This window comes from Rhincodon typus, chromosome 21, assembly GCF_021869965.1.
Source record: "Rhincodon typus isolate 14 chromosome 21, sRhiTyp1.1, whole genome shotgun sequence".
NCBI lineage: Eukaryota > Metazoa > Chordata > Chondrichthyes > Orectolobiformes > Rhincodontidae > Rhincodon > Rhincodon typus.
The window spans coordinates 40,228,579-40,237,260 of NC_063352.1; the positions used below are offsets into that span (position 1 = coordinate 40,228,579).

General features: G+C 42.0%; 1 long non-coding RNA gene across 4 annotated transcripts in view; it reads right to left on the reverse strand.

Moving 5' to 3' along the window:
- LOC125485651 overlaps positions 1-8,682 on the reverse strand; it is a 37,353-nt gene that overhangs the window by 4,075 nt on the left and 24,596 nt on the right. For 3 of the 4 annotated variants that reach the window (XR_007264362.1, XR_007264363.1, XR_007264360.1), the window contains one exon: positions 2,583-4,787. This is a non-coding gene — a long non-coding RNA (uncharacterized LOC125485651). Of the gene's footprint in view, positions 1-2,582; positions 4,788-8,682 lie in introns of those variants that run through there. The other variant, XR_007264364.1, reaches the window with a different exon arrangement.

The window sequence follows — 8,682 nt, forward strand, 5'->3', positions numbered from 1 at the left end:
TTCTAGATGTGCACAATCTCTCAAAGCACAAGTAAATCATGCTGCAGTGAGCATGTTCCCAGTCTGATTTCAGCCCATTGCTGAGATTGTGGGCAGTTGAAGGCAATATAATTTCTAGCTCATGGTTTTGAAGGAATGCACTAAGATTTTCACTTATTTCCAAATTAAAGGGAACAAACAAAATACTGTGCTTATATTTACACCTACATTTTATATCACTCCATTTTTGACAGATGAAATTTGATGCGGGTGTGATGTGATTTATTTTGGTAGAAAGAAGTCATAGGCAGAATGGGTTTTAGATTTTTAGTTTTAAAGTTTATTGTCATTGTTGTGGCGCCTTCTTTATTATCCTCAGCGCAGAGGTGGTTTTGGTTTACCATCTCTTTTGAAAGATACTATCTCTGAAAAGATGGAGGCCTGGTTTAATGACTGAAGTCACTACAGTAATCCTCAAATTTATGATCTTCTAAATCTAAGGCAAGAGATCTATGATTAGTCAAAATTGACACCTTGTGAAAGCCAGAGATGTAACGGAACCAAAATAAATCCCTGTGAACCAAAATGGACAGTAATATAGGTACAGGAGTACACCATTCAACCCATCAAATCTGCCCTGCCATTCAATACAAAGATGGCTGATCAACACTTCAACGTCTCTTATCAACCTCATCGCCATAACCCTGTACAGCATTGATAGTTTTTGATTACCAATCTCTACCTCAGACATACTCAAAGACAGTTATTCCCGGAGCCCCTCGAAGCAGAGAATTCCAAAGATTCATGACCCTCAGAGTAAAAAGAAAAAAAAAATTCTCATCTCATACTTAAGTGGTACTCCTCTTTTTAAAATTATGCTGCTGGAATAGATGTTCAAACCTGGTTTTCAGAAGATTTGGAGTAACTGTTGAAAGACTGCTCTGCATCTGACTACACCACTGCCCCGATTCTCTCTATTCTCCTGGTACCAATTATATCCAGCTTGGCCTTTTGGCAAGTTAATGGAAGCAGTAAACATGAAAGTGCTCCTCTCATCCCTATTTGCTGCTTCCCATTATAAACCAACCAAAGTAGTGTAGAGTTCTGGAAGCCTCAAGAACATCAGTTTACAGTCAATCCGATTGTAATTATCTCTCCACAACTTGTTAGGGAATAGCTCAGATTTAACCACACAATTTGCATTCTTGAAATCCTGTTTTGAGTTTCCATCCAGATATCCTTCACCAAAAATTCACAAGTTTAACATTCTGATGAATGGTCATTGGTGTTGTGCCTGATCCACTGAATGTTTCCAGCATTTTCTGATGTTATTTCAGATTTCTACCTTCTTAATTATTTTGGTTTTGTACTATTGTTCAGTTTGTTAGGTACAATAACCATCGAATAACAAAGCAACAATGATCAAGATAGAAAAATAGAGAGGAAGAAGAAAAAAATCAGAAATGATGCTAGAAATAGGATGAAAAAATAAGAAAAACCAAGGAAAAAAGATTGATTATCCAGTTGCTGATCCTTTTAAGCAGTTACAGTGGCAACACTTCATTGATTGAGGATTATTTGGAATATCCTGAGATTTTGAAAGTTGATTTATATAAAAGAACTCCCTGTTGTTTTTATTCTTTCCCTTGCTTGCGTTTCCTTCCTCTCTCTCACTCTTTCAGCCTTTTCCCACCTCCTTCCGTTATTCTGTCTTTCTCTTCTTTCCTTCTCTCATTCTTTCTCATATTTACTTAAGACTTTTACAGGTTCCATGCATTTAAACATTCTAAGTCACAGCAATTGCTTTGAAAGGCCAGTAATTAGATTTTCATCAGCTATGAAATACAAAATATTAACAGACAAAATCAATCCATCAAAGTTTTAATTTTAAGGAGTTGGAAACTAGTGAATACTTTCATAATATGGACTGAAGACTTTTGAGAAAGCAACTCACCAACTACAACTCAAGAGCTATAAATGCTGGCCTTGTCAACAATGCCCACATCCTGTTCATGCATTAATTAAAAATTAATATGGGGCAATAATTTCACCAACAGTACGGGAAATGTAAGCTACAAATCTGACAGAATCAACTGACCAACAGCCACACGAGGGAGCTATAGGATGAGAATTTCATCACCATGCAACTGCTGAAAACTTCATCTAAATAATGGTTTGTCGAGATATTGGATCGATCTTGGAGGTTAGATTAATATGTTTGTATTTTGGCAAGGACATATGGCTTTTTGATCTAAACTGGAAATAATACTCAGATTGCAGGAAATCTGAGGGAAAGCTAGGGAAATGTCAATGTTATTGAAATAGGGAGGAAGGAGGGATGGACAACTGCACCTCAACACAATCTGGTAATTTCTCCTCTTTGCAAATGTCCAAACCAAAAGAAACCAGAGGATATAAAGTTTCAAAACTGGATATAAAGTTTCAAAGCTATATATAAAGCTCAGATCATGCACTGTGTTGAATTTATTACATGAATGTCCATTAGGGGGTCTGAAACAGGAGAAGTATGGTTGAAGACTCAGCATGACAAACCAAATCTTGTACATGTCAAATGAGCAACATAATTAGGATGAATAGGAGAGTGTGTGACAGGTAGTTTATTGAATCATCAGAGACTGGCTTTTGGTCAAGCCAAAGACAGACCCATTGTCATAAATATAACTAGCAAAATAGACAAGGGCTCTAACTATAAACAGTATATCTGACTTCTTCTCCCATTTGTTAGATTTGCATTTTTAGGTTTTCACAGTTTTTGGGCAGCAAATAGCCAAAATATGAGTTAATAATACTGTAGCAAGGAAAGCAGCATCTGGAGCCTGAGTGAATAGGACAGTAACTGCGGATCTCTTCAATCAGTCGGACTGTGCTGCTGAAAGAATGATTGCCGTGAGCAGGTTAAGCGGTAGCTGCTGTACAGAAATGGAAAAAAACTTTTACTTTTTTAAAGTCATGAGCTTTTAATAATGTGGAAGAATGGGATTTCTCATACAAGTTCTGAAAAGATGTGCTAAATGTATACTAAACTGAATGCAAGCAAAGAAGGCTGCATTTATGGGCAACGTTGTCACAAGGTAGAGAAAGTAGAAAAGTAGAAAAGGGACAATAGTGGTCTTCTTGAAGCAGGTGGGAAAGGTTAAAGATGTCTGCAAATACTCCTGCCACATGGTCCGCACAGCCAGGGACTCCAGCAGGCCCAGTTACTTTCCATGGGTTCACTCTCAAGAACGTCAATCTGGTGTCTGCGGCAGTGACTGTAGGTACGAATGCACCCAGGGCAAGTGACATCGTTTCACTGACCTTCTGTTCAAAACGAGCATAGAATGCACCGAGCTCATCGGGAAGGGATTTATTGTTGCCAGTGATTCTAATCAACTTTGCTTTGTAGCCCATTATGTCGTGTCCGCCTTACCACAAACGATGAGTGGTCACGTGGTTAGTCTGGAACTCTAGCTCAGTCTGATATTGTCAGTTGGCATCTCTGATGGCTTTGCATGGTCACACCTGGATTTCTTTTATAGGTCTGGGCCACTCGAATTGAACACCTCAAAACTGGACTTTAGTTGGGAGCAGATCTCCCAGTTCATGCATGGTTTCCAGTTGGGAAACACTCGGAATAACTTCTTTGGCATGCAGTCTTCTACATACTTACTCACAAAGTCTGTAATGGTAGTGGCGTACTCATTTAGGTTGGCTGCTGAGTTCTTGAATATGGACCAGGCCATTGACTCTAAATAGTCAGATAGCAGCTCGTCCGTTACCTCACACCAGCACTGTACGACTTTCTGAACCAGGTCCTCACACTTCAGTTTCTACTTGCAAGCCGGGAGAAGGAGCACAGCATTACGGTCTGATATTCCAAAGTGTTGGCGGGGGATGGATGTCTTTGATGGTTGTGTAGCAATGGTCAAGGACGTCTAGATCTCTGGTGGGACAGGTGATGTGTTGATGGTATTTGGGAAGCACTCGAGAGACTGGCCTGTTTGAAGTCACCGGCAACAATGATCAAGGCCTTGGGGTATTCCATCTCAAGGCTATTTGTAGTGATGCATATTTCATGAAGTGCATTCTTCACTTCTGCATCAGGTGGAATGTAAACTGTTGTTATAATAGCAGAGGTGAACTCCTGTGGCAGGTAGGGAGGACAACACTTCACCATTAGATATTCAAGGTGCAGAAAGCAGTAACTCACCAGGTTCACCACACCTCAGCACCAAGAGTTGTTGATTAGGAGGCAGACCCCACCACCCGTTCCCTTGCCCAAGGCCGTTGAGCGGTCCATCCAGTGAACTGAGAAACCCTCAGGTTGTAAGGTACAATTAGGCGTAGCACGAGTGAGCCATGTCTCTGTAAAACAGAGCACACAGCAGCATCTCAATTCCCTTTGAACTGTAAGTCTGGATATAAGTTCATCCAGTTTGTTTTCAATACCTTGGATATTTTCCAGGAATATGGTGGGGAGGGAGGGGGACTTGAAACCACGTTCTTTTGCTCTCACCTGCAGGCCAGTAAGCCTCCCACGTTTCCTCGATTTCTGTCCCTTGAGTTGGTGAGGGAGGTCTGCTGTTCCAGAAGGTGCATGGGTGCGTCTGCTGGGGTCCTGAGCACTAGTTGCTGCCTTGAGGGTATCCATGGAGTCAGGTAGGTCAGGCCTTTGAGAAGCCGATAATGTGTGATCTCTCTGGGCTTGCGGTCACTGTTCCAGCATCGGCAGTTTGGCCCCATCGGTTCAGTCGGTTGAGTTCTCCAGGAGGTGCTGGTTGTTCCCATAAGTTGAAGGATCTCCAGATCTGAAAGTAGATTTGAGACCACTGTCAGTAATTCTGACAGACTTAGAATAGGGGTTTAAAGGAACAGAATGATTATAAGAAAAGGATCTGCTGGGGACAGCTCACAAAGAGTTGCCACTCTCCAGCGCCATCTTGGCTTCAGAGTGATTTCTGGCAATCCCCACTCCCCTTCCATACTTCCCCACTCCCCATGTGGCCAGGGATTCAGTAGTGATCCTAAGGCTAAAACAATACCAGGCAGCAGCCACTGGTCCTGTGGGCACTGCAGGCAATGGGGAGCTGACAGCCTTTTAGCTGACCGGCAGCTATCGGGGCCAGCATTTTGGCTCCTCGGCTGGTTTGATACCCTGACACTAGCCACTTGGACATATAAACAGCATTGTGCATTCCTCTCAAAAGCAACGTTGGGCTCCCTTCCCTTCTTGGACCAGTGGGTTCCCACTTCTAGCACTAAATCCTGGCCAGAGGCAGGCCTAAGAGCACTTTAATATACCAAACAGAATAGAAAAATATTGTTTGATGGAAATAGACAACGTCACTGTAGTGTTAAATGTTCCACTGAACTGACCGCAAGTAGTTGTGGTTGGTCTAACTATGGACTGCTAATTTAGAATCAGACTTCACAGATAGAGATCAGAGAAAGTTAGATGCACTGTAAATTGAAACTAAGATAATCAATTAAATACTTGTAAGTATTTAGAGCAGGCCAGAAGCTTGGAATACTGCGGCGAGTAACTCATCTCCTGACTCCTCAAAGCATGTCCACCATCTACCAGGCACAAGTGTGATGGAATACTCCCCAATTGCCTGGATGAGTGCAGCCCCAACAATACTCAAGAAGCTTGACACCATCCAGAACAAAGCAGCCCGCTTGATTGGCACTACATCCACAAGTATTCACTCCCTCCACCACTGACACTCAGTAGCAGCAGTGTGTACTATCTACAAGATGCACTGCAGAAATTCACCAAAGATCCTCAGACAGCACCTTCCAAACCCACGACCACTTCGATCTAGAAGGACAAGAGCAGCAGATAAATGGGAACACCACCACCTCCAAATTCCCTTCCAAGTCACTCACCATCCTGACTTGGAAATATATCGCTGTTCCTTCACTGTCGCTGGGTCAAAATCCTGGAATTCCCTCCCTAATAAGCATTGTGGGTCAACCCACAGCAGGAGGAATGCAGCGGTTCAAGAAGGCAGCTCACCACCACCTTCTCAAGGGCAACTAGGGATGGGCAAGAAATGCTCCAGCCAGCAACACCCACATCCCATGAAATGAATAGAAAAAGAAAGTGAATAGATTCTGACATTTCATTGATTCATTGACTAATTTGGCACAGCCCATGTACTTGACTTCAAAAATGAGTTACAATAGGATATGCACTTCGCATGTAAGATAATAGTTCTGTTTCTCACCATGAATTTATGAAAAAAAATTCTAAGGGAATCATTTTATGATAATTTTGCCACTTTTACCTTCTGGCATACAACTGGAGTATGAGATTTCTGCAACAAGTGAGGTCTGTTTAAAATTACTTCCCTCCTACCCTGGTGTTTTCTTAAACACAGAATTGAAGTACTTTACGCAGAAAATTACGGCACATATGTAAACATTGACATTGTTTCCTGCAAAAGTCATATTATATTAATTATTTGTTCAATTTAAATATATTAGAATGTTGCGTTGAATTTTTCAAGAACTGACGAAGTGTCAGCTTTAGGGAGTTTCAAGGAGGGTTTCTCTATGTGAGCTCTAGTGAGTTATCTCACACAGTTTCCCCACTACTCACCTCTTTATGTATTCACCATGCCTCTTTGATGCCGCATTTGCCATATAATGCACTCACCAGCAGCAAAGGTACTCACCACTGCCAGGACCATCTGAGATTTGTGTCATTGGCGCCAAGTGTAACCACAACAGTGCATCAAGTCAATTAGAGAAAGCCAGGAACTGCCAACTCTCACCAAGGTTCATGGCCTACCACTCTGTCACCATTGCACGTAGCATCTTTGATCATTTACTTGAACCCATCCCAACACCTCCCCCAGTCTACTAATTCCACATACCCTCTGCACTTCCTACTCATTCATGACTTTTCCTCCACAGGCACCAGCATAACAACTATACCAGCCATTTTTATCTCACACACTATTCTTCTTGTCATTCCAGGGGAAATTAGCCCACAATAGGGCAGAGAGCCAAGATGGGTGGCGGAGTGCCCAACGTTAATCTCCTCACTACTTCTGAGGAGAGGATCCTTGCCTTACCGAGAGAGGATTGTGACCGCTCATGTGGTGATACTGAGACCCTTCTGTCCTAGCGACCAAATAAGATTCATTCTCAACTGCTGTGCTGCTCTTCCATTGCCAGCACTGCAAATGTATTCTTCACACGTACAGAGTTCTTCCCCTATTTCGCAACTCATTCCTCCTCTTCTCTCCTGTACTGGACTGACACCAACCTAGATTGTGTATCTAAATGCTTAGATGGATCTTGTGCCTATAATTTTAGTTTCAGCAACAAAAATTCTACCAAGTTACAGTTGGCACTGCAGGAAGTTAGTGACTGGTGAGGAACTGTAAAGAGAGGGAAGTGAGTCACTGCTTGAGGTGCAACGGGTGAATGCAGTGAAATTTGATTGAAGGAAAGTAGGGAATCTGTAGAAAGATTTGCAGATGAAAAGAATGATATGGAAATCAATTAGTCAAGGCAATGCCAAACCAGTGGCACTCAGAAACTACAGGAACAGTAATGGACTGGAACCTGGACCACCTATGGAAATGGGTAGGACCATGCTGAACCACTTCAGCATGTTTGTGAAAGGTGGAGGGCAACAAAGAGAGAGTTGAAGAAATTGCGTCTGAATTGACAGATAACAATGAATTGCAATTATCTGCATTTAATACTGTGAAACATCCCAGAGTGCTTCACGCTGTAAACAGACAAAAGAAGCAAAGAGATATTAGGAGCAGTTACTAAAATGCCAACCAGATATCTTAGGTAAGATCTTAAACAAAGAGAGACACAGAGTTTAATATAAGACAAGTACTGAACTTGCTTACAAATGTGAAAGGTAACAGCCCAGGCTACAGAAAAAAATGGAATTGCATGGCAGGTTTGGCCTGAGAGATAGACTTGTGACAGAGGCTGAGAAACTGTAACTTCAGACCAATTCTTGCATGCATCTGACCTCTCAAGTACATCCGGAGTCATATGGGAAACGATAAGCACAAATCTATTTTATAACTTGAAAAACGTCTTCTGAGTCAACTGAATACAGCAAGTTGGTAAACAAAAGTGCAGTTGGAACTTTTATGCACTACGGGCTATTTGTCACATTGTGGTCTTCTTGAACCTGTTTGTTCCTCATCTCAACTGTAAGTGGAAGCAACTGACTTACAAAATAAGTATGGTTGGAAAGCAATGTGGATGCTGATCATTTGAAACGTAGCAAAATGTTGGATATACTCAGTATTTTTGGTCTTTTCAGCTCTTTTTGATGTTGATACCACTTTAAGACAGCACTTGGTTTTAAGCTATAACCCTGCAGCTATATGGCAAACTACAACCTGTTAGTGTGATAACAGTAGGTGAGGTAATGCTAGTCTGTTATAAAGGAGTTTAAGCTAGAGGGTTCTGAAGAGATTTACAAGCCTGTCACTGGGTATGGAAGGTCTAAGTTATAAAGAAAGGCTGGATAGTTGGGGATAACACAGTGTGGAGCTGGAGGAACACAGCAGGCCAGGCAGCATCAGAGGAGCAGGAAAGCTGATGTTTCAGGTCGGGACCCTTCAGAAATTCTGAAGAAGGGTCCTGACCCAAAACACCAGTTTTCCTGCTTCTCTGATGCTGCCTGGCCTGCTGTGTTCCTCCAGCTCCACACTGTGT